Genomic DNA, 15918 nt, shown 5'->3' with positions numbered 1-15918 from the left:
GAATTAGCAGTCGTTTCTGAAGGACAAGAAAACAGAGAGCCAGACAAAGTAAACCCCGTGTTGCCTGTGTGTGCCGCATCAGCGACAAAAGGCAGTCAGGGTTAAGCTGTCCCTGGGGTCTGCTCGGGACCCAGGAGCTGTTTGTCTGAACCCCACCTCCACTCCCAACACCCCTTCCCTCACACTTCTGACCCGAGACACCCCTGATGAGCTCAGGCCCAGAGTTCTGAGCTGGAATTCCCAGGACTTCATGTCACTTTGATGTGTCACAGACAGAATGCCCTGAAGTTAAAAAACCATAACAGAGTCCCCAGAACTCCCCAATAGCAGAAGGGGAGGAACAGTTGGCCGGAGATGAGTGGAGGAGAGGGAAGAATCCTTCCAGAAACACTCCTAAACTGTACTTGGCGATCAAAGGAGGAATCACAGTAGTGGTAAGGCACTTGAGTTAGAGTCCCAGAAGGTGGATTTGATCCTGGTCAAGGCAGATTGGGTGGGTGGGTTGAGCCTCCTGGACCCCCTCATAACAGCGATCACCCGAGACCACTGAGCAGGAATTTTCTTAGAGGAAATCATTGACCCCATGTCTCGGTGCCCTCGTCTCAGCCGTTTTCCAGGCTCCTCCTCTCCCAGGAGCCAGCTGCTCATCATTTCCACTCCCGTCACATCATGCTGGTGTGACCCCTTCAGAAAAAGCCTGCCGGCCCGCAGAATTACGAGCAATTCCTCTGTTCCAGGTTTCTCTCTCTCCTTCCCTGTCTCTCCAACTTCTGAAGTGGATCGGCCTTCTCTTTCAGTGACTAAGTGACAGGAGTTCTTCTTGGGCCCCCACCCCCACCCAGTCTGCGCTATGCCAAGCTGAGCAGACCTCATCTAGTGGAGAGACTTGTGGCCCCTGGGGTCAGGGCAGAATCATCAAAGACTCTGATGATAGCACCAGGGAGCACATCTTGGGGCCCCTGCGTGCTGAGATGAGACTGTGGAGCTGAAAGAACAGAAATGGAAAACTTGCCACTTTCGACCTCATCGCATGCAAATTTCACCTCCCCATTCTGAGGTCACTGCCTCCGGCTCTCCCTGCCCTGGAAGCAGTGTGTGCGTGTCCTAGGCTGAGATCAGGAAGGGTATTTTCAAGGTGTGGAGATGTCCCTTGAATGTGTACATGCTGTACAGCTCCTCCCCTTCCCTCACCCTGCTCTTTTAAATCAGTGATTCAGGATTATGATTCTGGTTAGAAATGATGTTAAGTCACGTGGCCAGCATATCAAAGTAATCCCAAGGCTTCGAGAGCAAGTAAAAAGCAGTCTCTGAGGAGGCCTTGAATCAGCAGGCTGGGATGTGATCCTCAATATGAGCTCCTGCTGGGGCACCTCTCAATGGCACGCATTGTGGGTGCTTTGTAAAACAGAAGGGGAGAGAAGCCCAGGACAACTCCAGGATTGCCTTGGTTTTGTTAGCAAAGACGAGATAAGCGAAACATCCTCTCTATAAAATCCAATTAGTTTTTTTTTCCTGGCTAATTCGTTTATCCTTGTTTATCACGGAGGCTGAGACATCAGCTCTCAGTGGGCGGTGCTCCCCCAGCGCGATACTGTTGCACTGGGAAGAAACAAGCCTCCCGACCAAGGTCACCCATCAGTCATGTGGTGCCACCAGACCTGCATCTCCTGGACTGCTGCGCAGAAGCAGCTGGAGCGGGCTTACAGGCGAACCTCACCTTCCAGGTTTGGGGAGCTCACTGCTCACTGTGGCTGCAAGCTTCCTTCTCCAGGGCCCCTGCTCTGCGATCTGATAGAATAGAAGGAGATCTCTCCCTCCGTCACCTGGCCCTCAGTTTAATAAAGGATGTTTGCAATTAAAAAGCTAGAGCAACCGTTCATAGAATATTTGGAGAATACTGTAGCATATAATGGAGAAGGCAATGGCAACCTACTCCAGTACTCTTGCCTGGAAAACCCCATGGATGGAGGAGCCTGGTACGCATCAGTCCATGGGGTCGCTAAGAGTCGGACATGACTGAGCGACTTCACTTTCACTTTTACTTTCATGCATTGGAGAAGGAAATGGCAACCCACTCCAGTGTTCTTGCCTGGAGAATCCCAGGGATGGAGGAGCCTGGTGGGCTGCTGTCTATGGGGTCGCACAGAGTCGGACATGACTGAGGTGACTCAGCAGCAGCAGCAGCAGTAGCATATAACCTTTGCCCAGGGCATCCCAGTGTTAAAGACATTAGTTAGTTACATCTGGGAACACTCTCATCACTTTCCTCTGCTGGCTCAGAGACTGTAGAATAAGATACATCTAGTCAACGCCAAAGGAAAAGGCAATGGAGGATGAGATTCCTCTGATCCCAGCATTCAGCTTCCTAGGTCTTCTTGGAAAAGGCTGGATTTCAGATTTAGGTATCTAAGAGTGGGGTGCCGTGGGGGGAAGTGGACTGTATCCTGGACACAATTCAGAAGAACTGCAAACACGGGGCTCTGCCCCTTCCCAGCTGTGTGGCTTTGGGCAAGCATCCCAGTTTCCCTGAGTTTCTGCACCTGAAAAATGTAACTCATAATAAATGCTGCATAGGGTTTCTGGAAGACTCACATATAGAAATATATATGAAAGTTTGCATGAGTGCATGCTCAGTCATGTCCAACTCTTCGTGACCCCATGGACTGAGGCCCAACAAACTCCTTTGCCCATGGGATTCTCCAGGCAAGAATACTGGAGTTGGTTGCCATGCCCTCCTCCAGGAGATCTTCCTGACCCAGAATCGAACCCATCTTTTCTGCATTTCCTGTGTTGCAGGTGGATTCTCTACTGCTGAGCCAAGGGGGAAGTTGTATGAAAGTTTAGAATAATAGAAATGGTTGCACCCACTGAGTCACCTGGGCTTCAGGGATGCAGGTAACTTCTTTTTTTTTTCTCCCTGTCATTTCTTTTAAAAAATTATTTCTTTTAATTGGAGAATAATTGCTTTACGATATTGTGATGGTTTTAACCATACATCAACATGAATTGGCCATAGGTATACAAGTGGCCCCCCATCCTGAAGCTCCCTCCCACCTCCCTCCCACACCCTATCCCAGAGCACTGGCTTTGGGTGCCCTGCTTCACGCAACAAACTCGCACTGCTTATCTGTTTTACATATGGTAATATACATGTTTCAATGCTGTTCTCTCAATGCAAGTAACTTCTGAAGCTGCCTTCAGATTTCCTGGGTACATACAGCTAAGAAGTCAACGGAAAACTTCAGAACAGGTCAGAGCTAAAGTCTTCACCCTTAGATGGAGACGTGCAAACTTTTGGTCTCTTCCCAAAACTCTTTTTAATGCATCTTAAAAAAATAATAATGACTTTCTAAGATGTATTCACGTGAGTTTCCAAACTCCTTCCTCAGCATTCAGGTTTTCAAAGATGAGTTTCGGAAGCCGATTTCTCTCCTGGGAGTCTGCCGGGCATGCTGAAGCATCTCCTTTTGCTGCTGTGACGTGCCTCCATGGAGCCATCCCGGGCTTGCACAGACGGTCTGCTCACGATTGTGACCAAGTGACATAGCAGTCTTTCAAGGTATGCTAAATGAGAAACGTGCTATTTAGGCAAAGCATTCACATGTTTGAATGAAAGACGGAAACTGTGGATGCTGCAGCCATGGACAGGAAATTGATGTCTGCATTGCTATTTACTTAACAGAAATTAGTTCTCCAAGATCAGCCTTAGTGAAGGGGACAGGAGGGCACATGATTGGAGGAAGAATTCTCTGTTTCCCTCATCGTTTGCACGCCCCAGCTTCATCCCTTCTAGCAGGGTGCTTCATGAGTCTTTGCTGGGTAAATCTGATCCAGACTCCCAGTGCAGAGCATAAAGCAGCAGAAACGTTAGCAATGGAGGTCAAGGGACATCCAGCAGAGAGCCAGATCTCTCATGAGAATCTGAGGTCTAAGAATAGTACAATTATAAACGTACCTTAGGCAGAAGGCTCAGTGGGAAGAGACAGCCTGTTGACAATTGGCAGGGCTTATCCCGTTGGCTACAGCCACAGTTGGGAGAGAAGGAAGGGGGTCGCTGGGGGTGGAGGGAGCCCTTGGCATGGTCCAGCGCCCCCTGCTTCTCATGGTCCCCATCCTGGGACACGGGAGGGGCCAATGGCCCAGTGAATTTGAGGGGTCCCGCCTGCTGGGAGGCTGACTACTGAGTCCAGGTGTGTCTAGGACACAGCAAAGCTGGCAGGCACCTGGTTGAGACCTCTCAATCAGCCCTCGGGGAAGCAGTAAAGCAGACATGCTTTACTTTGCTGCGATTATCAAGCTTGAAACCCTGTCTGTACCCTCTCTGTGTCAACAGCAAAAGAATGCTCAGCCACCAGTCCTGGCCGCGTGCTTTTAGTGCATTCCGGATCCCTGTGCACTGACTTTCTGATGGTGACAGTTACATCTGTCCCTCACATGCCAGATTCAGGCACCCCAGACGAGAGGAGCTTTACGGAAAAGTGACCCCCATAGGTCTCCTTCCGGCATTCAGTCATCGCACCCCCTGGCTGTATGTCGATTCTCGATGTTGTTGTTGTGTAGTCGCTAAGCCCTGTCTGACTCTTTGTGACCCCATGGACTGTAGCCCTCCAAGCTCCTCTGCCCATGGGATTTCCCAGGCAAGAATATTGGAGGGGGTTGCCATTTCCTTCTCCAGGGAATCTTCCCCACTCAGGGACTGAATCCACATCTCCTGCATTGGCAGGCAGATTCTTTACCACTGAGCCACCAGGAATGCCCTGTCCATTCTCAATAGCTCTTGGCTTTTGGTGGTGGGTGTATGGTAGGTGATGAACAGTGGGTGAGTGACATTGTTCAGAGTCCCTGTTGGGAGTTTGCTGATGCCAGCTGCAGAAAAATGAACACATGTGCTAAAATTTGTATACAATATAAAGGGGTTCACACATTCTTTGGATTTCAGATTAAGAACCTCTACTTCAGTTGTTTTCGAATTTAGGGAGGTGAGTAGACCTCTCTCACCTGTCCTTTTGGACCAGGACATCTGTACAGCATTTTGGAAAAGCTAGTGATTATCTACACACACAATCCCCATCACGTGGTCAGACTGAATGATGTTTGATGCTGGTCCTCTGCTATTTAGGGAAACACACTTTTATGGGTAACAGAAGCCTCATCTATAAATGAATGGAGCCAGAAAGAATACACAGATCTGTAGAGAGACCAGAGGCGAAGTGCCAGGTGGAGAGAGGGGAAGGAGAGCAGCCTCAGTGCCCACGGCCAGCAGGGCAGAGTCTCTGCAAAGGCCAAGTCAGCTCCTCCCGCCTCACACTCTCCATGCATGATGGGGACTGCCTCCCCATCAGGAGGTGGGGTCTGTTTGCCTTCCCCTAGAATTCCAGCTGACCTCTGACTCGATTTTCAAATCTGACCAGCACGCCTGGAGAGTGGTGCTGTGTGATGCGATGTCTAGGACAGGCCTTCCTTCAGCAGCCCTGCAGCTTCTGTTTCCACCCCCGGGAAGCCAATGACCCGTGTCAAGATGCAAGAGGTAGGTTACGGAATGAGGAGAGACCACAAGCTGGAGAGAATATATGTGATGGGGAGCTGAGGGGCCTCGGCCCACTGCCACCTGAAGCCCCAGACACATATGTGAGGCTGTCTTGGATCCTCCAGCCCCGGTTCAGACACCCTGGGTGATAAGAAGGAAGAGTCGACTCATTTTTAAGCCATTCCAGCTGAAGCCCCTGGTGGCTCAGTGGGTAAAGAATCTGCCTAAAATGCAGGAGACCCAGATTTGATCCGTGGATCAGGAAGATCCTCTGGAGAAGGAAATGACAACCCACTCCATTATTCTTGCCTGGAAAATCCCATGGACAGAGGAGCCTGGTGGGCTGTAGTCCATGGGGTCGCAAAAAGTCAGACACGACTTAGGAACTAAACTACCACCACAGCTGAGGCCCCAGACATTGCAAGACTGAGATAAACCATTCATCCTAAGCCCTGCCCCCACAGGGTCATGAAAAAAAAAGAGGTGATCATTTTAAATCATAAGATTTGGGGTAAATTGTTATACATCAAGAGATTGGAGATAACTAGTACACAGTAGCCCTTGGTCTATCTTTGTCACCAGTTGCTTTCAGACTACACTCTAGGTAGCCATATGTCCACTAAAAAAGAGTTTCTTCATCTTCCTCTCCACTGACCTTTCTCTCATCTTTCTTTCCAGTGACCTTGTGACTACATTCTTAGCAGAGAAGTCATCAGGTAGAGCCTCTAGGAGAGCTTTCCAAAAAGTTAGCTGTGTCCAAACTCTAATGTGTTTGAGTTAGAGTTTGTCCCTGGTTTGGTGGTGTCCAACTCTTTGTGACCTCATGGGCTGTAGCCTGCCAGGCTCCTCTGCCCATGGGATTCTCCAGATGAGAATACTGGAGTGGGTTGCCATTCCCTTCTCCAGGGGATCTTCCAGACCCAAGGGTCGGACCCACATCTCCAGCATTGCAGGCAGATTCTTTTCCACTGAGCCAACAAGACCCTCATCCCCCTCCCCCTCCCCCTTCTTCTAGACTGGGACACAGATCTGTGCTTGGATGGGCAGCAGCCGCCTTGCAAACATGAGGACAGAAATCTCACCTCTGGATTCCTAATGACGTGGATGATGGCCTACTTTTGAAATTATTTCATGAGAAAAATAAGCCTTTTAATCATTTAAGGCAATATTACTAGGTTTTTTTTGTGTGTGTGTGTGGTTTTGCCATTGCTTTGCTGGTCTGTTGATGTTATCTATTCTGTTTACTCACATCAAACACGTTTGTAATTTACATGTCACAAGACTTCATGAGATCTAGCTGCATTTCTGCTCTTGCATTCCGTGAGATGCCTCTGGTGCCTAACATTTAAAATTTTTTTCCTTCCCTTAACATTTGTAGATGCTTACTCCTTGGAAGGAAAGTTATGACCAACCTAGACAGCATATTAAAAAGCAGAGACATTACTTGTCAACAAAGGTCCGTCAAGTCAAGGCTATGGTTTTTCCAGGGGTCATGTATGGATGTGAGAGTTGGACCATAAAGAAAGCTGAGCTCCAAAGAATTGATGCTTTTGAACTGTGGTGTTGGAGAAGACTCTTAAGAGTCCCTTGGACTGCAAGGAGATCCAACCAGTCCATCCTAAGAGAGATCAGTCCTGGGTGTTCACTGGAAGGACTGATATTGAAGCTGAAACTCCAATACTTTGGCCACCTGATGCGAAGAGTTGACTAATTGTAAAAGACCCTGATGCTGGGAAAGATTGAGAGCAGGAGGAGAAGGGGACAACAGAGGATGAGATGGTTGGATGGCATCACCGACTCACTGCACATGGGTTTGGGTGGACTCCGGGAGTTGGTGCTGGACAGGGAGGCCTGGCGTGCTGCGGTTCATGGGGTTGCAAAGAGCCGGATGCGACTGAGCGACTAAGCTGAACTGAACGTGCGTAGGTTACTGTTGCCACTTTGCCAGCAATGAAGCAATCCCCGGCCAAGACAAGGATGGTCCAAGGCAGAGTTTTGCAAAGAGAGCATTCTTTCACACTGAAGACAAGGCCAGAGGTCATCTTCCAGTACCATAGGGTTAGGCCTACGACTTACTCAGGTCATGAGCCACTGGAAAGGTTGCCAGGGGTCTTTGAACAACCTCCTTCCTAAGAAATCACTTGAGCAGGGGAGTCAGCTGCCTTAGGGCCTGGGCTCATTGCATGTGGCCCTCCGTGTAGGCAGGGTGATCAAAATGTTCACCTTGGATGTAAGATGTCGTGCGTCTGTGAAGTCAACAGGCAGGTCAGGCAGACCTAAAGCCATACTTTGGGTCTCCATCTGCACTCTGGTGAGTCTTCAAAGGAGAAGTCGTCAGTTAAAGGGAAGGCTCTGTGACCCCAGGCTTCAGTGCTCTGTTCAATGGCCAAGAATGGGTTCAGTCCCATTGAGCTTGACTCATTCTGGCTTCCTGGAAGCATCTTCTCCAGAAAACCCACCAGTGTCAGTTTCCTCTTTCCCGCCTTACAGAAGCAGTGTTCTAAGAGTTGTAGATCTGACTGTTCTTGTCACCTCCAGGGAAAATGGTCTGGGGGTCAGACTCTGTCAGCGATGCTGCAGAAAATGCAGAGACTCCGGGAGCCCTGGGTCTGTCTCCACGTGGTCTCCAAACTGCACCAATTCAGGCCTCCTGCTGTGGGGAGGGGCGGCCTTTCCAAAATCCAGGGCCAACCCTAATCCTAAGAAGCTGGTGCACCCCAAACTGCTGCTATTCCGCTGACAAGAGGACACCGCTCTCTGCTTTCCTCCTTCAAGATTTCTCCTCCCCCTTCCCAAAACCTCCAGAACACCTTCACAGAACAATTGAAAGCCTCCTTTTTTCCACACAATCACAAACTTCCTACCAATAAAACCATTGATATTTAAATGTCATCTCAGTGGTAGCAGACATTTTTAACTTCTCGGTTATTTGAGGGGAGGAGGAGCGGTGAAGATGAGAAACAGTGGCTAGCTCTTTTTAAAATGCCTTATGTGAAAGCATTTTCGGAAAGATGTTGATTTGTTACCATCTAGCATTTGACCCGAAGAGAAAATTGCATCCTGATGGAAAACTAGAAACTCATTTCTGAGCACTAGATTGTCGACATTTATCTGGAAAGATGCTCAGCATGAATTTTTAAGTGAAAAAATGTGGGTTATGAAACTGCATTGAGTGATACTAATTTTGCTTAAATAGAGGAAAGAAAGAAAAAAGGAAGGGAGCAAAGAAGGAAGGAAGAAAAAAGGAAGGAAGGGAAAAAAGGAAGGAAGGAAAAGAAATTATTGTAAAGATACATTTATGTATTTCCAAAAATGACAGGAAATTTCAGATATTAAAAATCATGATAGTATGTATTGGGGACAGAACGATTTATGATTTAAATTTCTTTTACTTAGTTTATTTATCAGATTTCCTACTATGAACAATTGTTCCTTTCATGTTGTTAAAATGTTATTTTAGTTGATATAAACTAGCCTCATACAATTTCTCAAAACTGTACAGTGTTGATTTCTTAGACTACTAATATGCACTTGGGTTGCTGGCTTATTTTCTAACTTTAGCTAGTTATGCTTTTGCTAAGGAGTGGGGCAAAGAATGAAACCGATAAACTAAAGCACCTCTAAGTTTCAAAAATATTTTGAGCAACTCCTATGTGTGGAGAACTAGAGAGAAACTAGCTAGGCTGTCTGGGGTCTACTCTGCATGGATAGTAAGTTCCATCCTGAAAGACAGCTTCTCCTGCTGCTCAGAGGTTTAGGAGCACTTGGAGGGAAATGCTCTGAGACCATGTGTGAGGGGGAAAGAGTGATGGGACCTGCAAGGAGGGACCTGTGTGCCCCCTGTGGCTGTCGGGAGAGATGTGAGGATGAGCCTGCTGGAAATGGACCGCTCCTGGTCGATGCTCAAGATCAGGGAAAGAAAGAAAAGCAGAGGAGGAGCAAAGGGGAGTGAAAAATCTGAGTAAGCTCTGTGAGAAATAATCCGCCTTTGCCCGAGAGATGGGCTGCTCTGCCCCGCGCCCCCTCTCCCTGCGCTGCTGTGGGTCTCCATGTGCTCGTCTCCTTTCCTGCGGGTCTACACGGGGAGTCGAGAGCCGCAACTGCTCAAGCGTCTTCCCTTCCTGCTCCTTTCTCCCTTGTCCACATGCACAGGGAGTACCTTCAGACACACGATCGATTGCTCCAGGACCTGGACACACTGCATCCCCATGGCATCCTATCTGCAGCTAGGAAAGTACGGACACCCACTGGAATCTTGTTTCCATTCAAGAAAGCAAAGATCAAGGTTAGGTACTCCGTTTTGACAAAAATAAAACAAATTCGAAAACACTGGAGATATGTGGTTTGCTGTTTCCCACCTCGACAGCCACAGCCATTTACAAATCTTTGTAATGTTCTGTCAGGTTCCGGATCCAATACTTTGCAGTCATGCAGAGATGCACATAATGGTTATTTATGTGCTTGGCGAGTTTATTTCTCCCGTTCTGCTACGGTCATTTGTTTCCACGGGAGGGTGATACATACATTATTGGTTTTCATTTAAGATGCTGCACTGACATTTTTGTGCTCCAGGAGGGATGGGAGCTGGGAGACAGACCGAGTTCAAGGGTGCTCAGCTCAGGAATGGATCGGAGCTGAGGAGTCTGAGCATTTCCCTCCTTCCTTTATCCAAGTCCTCTCCTTACATTGGTGGCACACTCTAAGCACTGTGTTTTTGTGCTTCTCGAGTGGGGTTCCAGAAGTGCCAAACTTAGGAAGAAACTGCCCTTACGTCATCTCAGCCCTCAAACGCTTCAAAGTCTGGAGTGATGGAGTTTGAGCAAAGGAAATCCCATAGACAAATTAACTCAGTGACCTCAAGAATTCCTTAGGAAAAGTGTGAAAGCCAAGGGACTCAGAATTCAGACAGGCAAAACCTCTCTCCAGTCTGGGACACACCCAGTGGGATGGAATCTATGTCAATCTGCTTCTTTAAAAGCTGGGGTGCCTGAGAGAAAGGAACATTTTTCTTTCCCAGAGAAAATACACAGTGGAGGTTAGGGGTGGATGGTCTTCACTGGTGGCTCAGATGGTAAAGACCCTGCCTGCAATGCAGGAGACCTGGGTTCGATCCCTGGGTCAGGAAGATCCCTTGGAGAAGGGAATGGCAACCCACTCAGGTATACTTGCCTGGAGAATTCCATGGACAGAGAAGCCTGGCGGATATGTTGTGTGAAATTACCAGAAGTCTCAGGGCATTAAATAGCACAGTAGATTAAAGGACATCAATTACCATTATATTACCATGAGAGAAGGATTAAAGTGTAAACCATCACAAGGAATTTGCATGATCTACACAACTCAATCAGCAAGACAACCATGCCATTTTGGAGGTGCCCCCTGCATGCCAAGTAGCAAGACATTCAGGTTATGACTCAGCCTCCCCAGGAACAAGGGTACCCTCCAGCCCCTGACACAAATATTAATATATATCATAAATTACTGCTATGGTATCTCAATAACTTACATTGGAATAGCTCTTTGCAGACACTCCACACAGTAGTTCTCATTAAAATGTTGACACATATTATTGCAAAGCATTTCTCCTCCAATGACAATTCATCATGAGGATAGAAAACCCACAACAGAGAACCATTATTAATAAGCATTTATTAGGTCCCCACCTCTTGCAACTTGCTGAAGAAGATATAGGCAGAGAGGGGAGTTGTACACCCAACTAAATTAAAATCTAAATAAAGGAATATTAATAAAAACAATAGGTGAGGCTGGTTGTGTGGGTACATGGAGCGAGGTGCTGGTTATGGAAAGTCCAGAGGCCTTCCGCTCAGTGCAGGGGGTGCACCTGAATGCTCATCTTCAGTTAATAACGACCGTGAACGAGAGGACATCTTCTCTAGCTTATTTCCTTCCCCTCCCAGTCCTGTAGGAATAGAATTGGAAACGCAACAACACATAGAATTTTTTCCACGTTAGCAGTTATTTCTGAGATGGGCTGTGTGTGCCAGCGTGTCCTGGTGACATTTCATATCAGAACTGTGAATGTCGCTGGCTCGATGGAGGGCTGTGATATTACCCAGGTGAACAGAAACGCGGTGGCATCGTTGCGTTCTTTCCATCTTACTTTAATTTCCTCCGCCCAACACAGCACCAGCATACCCCAGCTCCTCTGAGACCAAATGAAATAACATCAGTATTTGAAGTGGCTTTTTTCCCCTGATCAGGCAAATCCTCTTCAGAGGAGATGCTAGTGTGCCATCCAGTCTTTCCAGATTTCTCATGCCATAACCTGAGGCTTGGCTTGCAAATTAAGAATGATTTGGTCGAGGTGAAAGATACCCTCTGGGCCGTTTTTCCCATTCAGCCTGAGTTTACCCTCTCCTGTTCCTCTGCTCCTCAGATGTCTCAGATCGTTCCTCACAAGGCAAATGGCTTGGGGCATGGATTTTGAAGGCCAGTGGCTGGAGGTGTAAGTCTTATAAATCACGTTCTGCCGCTTCCCAGCTGTGTGGCCTTGGGCAAGTGACTTGACCTCTCTGAATCTAGTAAAATAAGCACAATAATCCCGCCTTCAAAGAGCAGTTACAAGGATCATATGAGATAATACGTGTCAAGTTTGGGACCCGTAGTTGACGATCAGTATCAATGACCAATGTCTTGCTTCTATAGTAATCCTGGGGGCCTAGGACCTGTTTGACTCATGCTCACTTGGCTTCATTGCACTCAGTTACTCAAGGTTGTCTTTGTCTGTTTGCTTTTGTGCATGACTTTAAATCAAGAATGCAAGTTTAAAGTATATGAAGAATAAGTGCACAAAATGCGTACATTTTTCTCCATTTCAGAATACTGGTATATTTTGTTTATATATTAGAAAAGCTGAGTTTTGATGTGGGCTGCGAAGTTAATGACTACAACAACTTTTTTAAACAAAATGTTTTTTGGATACTGAGACTAGGCCAAAAAAAGTGAAATTGTCCAATATTACAAAGAAAAGAACGTTTTTGGTGCTGTATATGTGGCCAACTGGGGTGATCAGGATGATTTTTAACAATATTAGTCAAGCTTTAGTGTGTATGGGAATCAGCTCAATATTCCCAGTGCGGACTGAACAGCAACATGCATTTTGGACAAGCCCATCACGTGAGTCTCAGGCAGGAGAACCCCACTAGCTCTGAAGCCCATGGTTAGAAAAGGAGATCAGCAACATACCCCAGCTGTCAGAAGTGTTCCTTGGCTCCCGCCTCCCTCTCCCTCCTCGTCTTCCTTTCGTTTCTCTCTGTCTCTCAGTATGGCTTCACCACGAGGCTAGAAGAAATGGATGTGGAACATTCCCCCTCCGTATAAATAGTTGAGATAGGACTAGAGAGCTGGGGAGAAGTATTATAGAGCTGAATGAGAATATCCGTGACAATCAAAGGATTCTTCTCCTGGGTAAAGTTAAAATCTGCAGCATCAGAAAAGCTACAAAAGTTAACTATTTGGTGAAACTCCAGAAACTTCTAAAGTCCCAGACGAATGTAAAGGGTGAACATCTAAGAGAAAGAAAAGATGAGTAAACCCTAGCTCAACGTAAGGCCACAGAAAGCAAGACTTGATTAAGCAAAGTTTAGATGTGTTAAAGATTAGTGAAAAGGTGCCTGGATTGACCTAAGCATTTCTATATTCCCCCCAAAAATGGTTTTCACACTTTTAAAAAGCTATGTGTATCGATCAGGACAGGCCAGGTTATGCTGCAGTGACAAATCGACTCTCAACTTTCAGTGGCTTAAAGTAACGTATTTTTATTTCGCCCTGTTCTGAAGGCTGAGGAGTTCAAGATCAAGGTGCTGGCAGACTCAGTGTCTGATGATAGAATTCTTCCTGGCTCATAGACGGTTGTCTCCTTGCTGTGTCCTCACATAACCTAGAGCAGAGGGAAGCAAGATTTCTCTTGTCTCTTCGTACAAGAGCATCAGTTTCATCGCGAGAACTCCCATAGTTCTCATCTCCAAATATCATCACACTGAGGACTTGGGTTTCAGCATATGAATGTGGGGAGGACATAGCATGCAGTCCATAACAGCGTGGCAAAAGGAGACAGCAGGGGTGAGGGTGATCTGGAGGGGATTTCAGTGGGAATTAAACGCTCCAGACCACAAGGACACCCTCGTTGGCCAGAATCAGTCCCGTGGCTTTTCCCAACCATCAAGAATTCAGGAAGCACAACTCTCCAATGTCTCTAGAGGTAGGGAGGGCCAGAATATTTGATGGATAGTACTAATGACACCTCTGTACAGAAACTTTTTATCCAAAGAAAATATTATGCAGAAGGCCACAATGTGAGACAGACGACTGGAGCTGCTCTGACTAAAGGCAGAGGTGGGTGAGGTGGGCATTTCACTCGCCCAATCCCCTCATCGGTGGCCCCTGACATGTCTCTGAGGAGCTGGGGCAGTTTGACAAACACTATTCTAAAACACACAGAGCATAGTCCATCTTAGTTAATACTGTTCTCTATTTATTGATGATTAATTGTCTTAATAAATGATTTTATTTTAATGGAAAAAGTATAATTAAATGGAAAAGCACTGCTCTGTGGTAAGCCCCACTGTTTGAACAGGGTGGTTATAAGCAAAGCATTCTTTTTTACATATTATAAATGCAGAGAAAATGCTCATGAAAAAATCAAGCATCTTTAAAAATAGGCCCTGGATTTTAGGCTCAGCCCAATCAAACAAAGCCTATACAGAAGTGGGTCTGAAAAAATGTATCCATTCGGCAACATGGATGAACTTTGAGAAAATGATGCTGAGTGAAATAAGGCAGACACAGAAAGGATGATTCCACTCTTTGAGGCATCTGTAGTCAAATTCACAGAAACAGGAAGCAGAATGGTGGTTTCCAGGGGCTGGGAGGAGGGGAGAAGGGAAAGATGCTCAGTGGGTACCGAGTTTCAGTTTCATAAGACGGAAAAGTTCTGGAGATCTGTTGTACAACAATGTGCATATACTTGGCACTACTGAACTGTACGTGTAAAAATGGTCAAGATGGAGATTGTCCTGGTGGTTCAGTGGTTAAGAATCCGCCTTGCAGTGCTTGGGATGCGGGTTCCATCCCTGGGTGAGGAGTTAAGATCCCACATGCCACAGAGCAACTAGGCTCATACAGCACAACCGCTGAGCCTGCGTGCTACTAGAGATTCCGTGTGCGCTGCAAGGAAAGATCCCACACGATGCAATGGAGGTCTGATGCAGCCAAATGAATAAATAGATAGATAGATAGATAAATGGTTAAGATGGTCAATTTTATTTGATGTCTATTTTACCATAGTCCAAAAAAACTTAAAAAAATGTACCAGTACTTCCAAATTCATTCTTAAAAAGAAAAGGATTTCTTTTTTTAACCTGACCATTAGCTAATATTTGAAACACTTTTCTTTCTGTTCTATATCTCTTTTCAAAATTAAACTTGAGTGAGTGAAGTTGCTCAGTCGTGTCTGACTCTTTGCGACCCCATGGACTGTAGCCTACCAGGCTTCTCTGTCCATGGGATTCTCCAGGCATGAATACTGGAGTGGGTTACCATTTCCTTCTCCAGGGGATCTTCCCGACCCAGGGATCGAACCTAGGTCTCCTGCATTGGAGGCAGAAGCTTTAACCTCTGAGCCACCAGGGAAGCCCAAAATTAAACTTAAAGCTTAATGTCTTGACCATAACAATGAGAAATCTGCTAAAAGCCCAACCTTTATTTGCCGGAATCTTCACCCTCCATCGTAAGTCAAAAAAACAGGTTGAGCTTGTTATCGCAGCTCTGTTGGGCAGAGAGATGGCTTACCCTACTGTCCACCAACCCAGGATGCAATGGGCTTGCACCCAGAGTTCATGCAGAATCTGTACTTTCTGAGCTTTTCTGGCTGAAATGGGAAGGAGATGCTGCCATTTCAGACGTTACGCCCTCCATCGTCTGGTGTCTTAGGGATTTGGTGATCGTGCTTTTGCGGGAGTTGGCCATGCTCTGTAAGTCCTCTGCCTGAAGACACAAGGGGGCCATGGAGGAGGGGCAGCATCATGGCTGGAGCAACTCTGTGGAGGGAACAGTCCTTGTCATGTGGGGATGAGCACGTGTTGGGAAGAAGCACATGGGGACCAGCTGTGTGATCTCAGGAAAGAGGCTTCCCCCTTCAGTTTCCACACCTGTAAACAGGAATGAAGCATGATCTGAGGACATATGCAAATGCTTGTTGAGTACCTTATCATGTGCCAGCCACAGTGCTAGGCACAGGGAAAAACTGGTAAAGGAAACAGACAAAATTCCCTATCTATATGGAGCTTAGATTCTTTCTTGGGAGGTACTGATACACTAGCAAAGAAATAAGCAAAATATACGACCTGCTAATGGTGGCAAGTATAAAGGAA

General features: G+C 46.7%; 1 long non-coding RNA gene and 1 other non-coding gene across 2 annotated transcripts; one reads left to right on the top strand and one right to left on the bottom strand.

The window, feature by feature from the left end:
- The first annotated feature begins 331 nt into the window (after positions 1 to 331).
- LOC133228513 (uncharacterized) lies at positions 332 to 9856 on the top strand. The gene is made up of 4 exons (XR_009730233.1): positions 332 to 434; positions 2797 to 2895; positions 3390 to 3559; positions 6906 to 9856. It is a non-coding gene; the product is annotated as an uncharacterized LOC133228513 (long non-coding RNA).
- Positions 9857 to 15106: 5250 nt separating this feature from the next.
- TRNAW-CCA (transfer RNA tryptophan (anticodon CCA)) lies at positions 15107 to 15178 on the bottom strand. Its single transcript has one exon. It is a non-coding gene; the product is annotated as a tRNA-Trp (tRNA).
- Positions 15179 to 15918: the final 740 nt, after the last annotated feature.

Source organism: Bos javanicus, chromosome 17 (assembly GCF_032452875.1).
Source record: "Bos javanicus breed banteng chromosome 17, ARS-OSU_banteng_1.0, whole genome shotgun sequence".
In the NCBI taxonomy this organism is placed as follows: Eukaryota; Metazoa; Chordata; class Mammalia; order Artiodactyla; family Bovidae; genus Bos; species Bos javanicus.
Note: the sequence above shows the minus strand (reverse complement) of the source record. Positions and strands in the feature narration are given on the sequence as shown.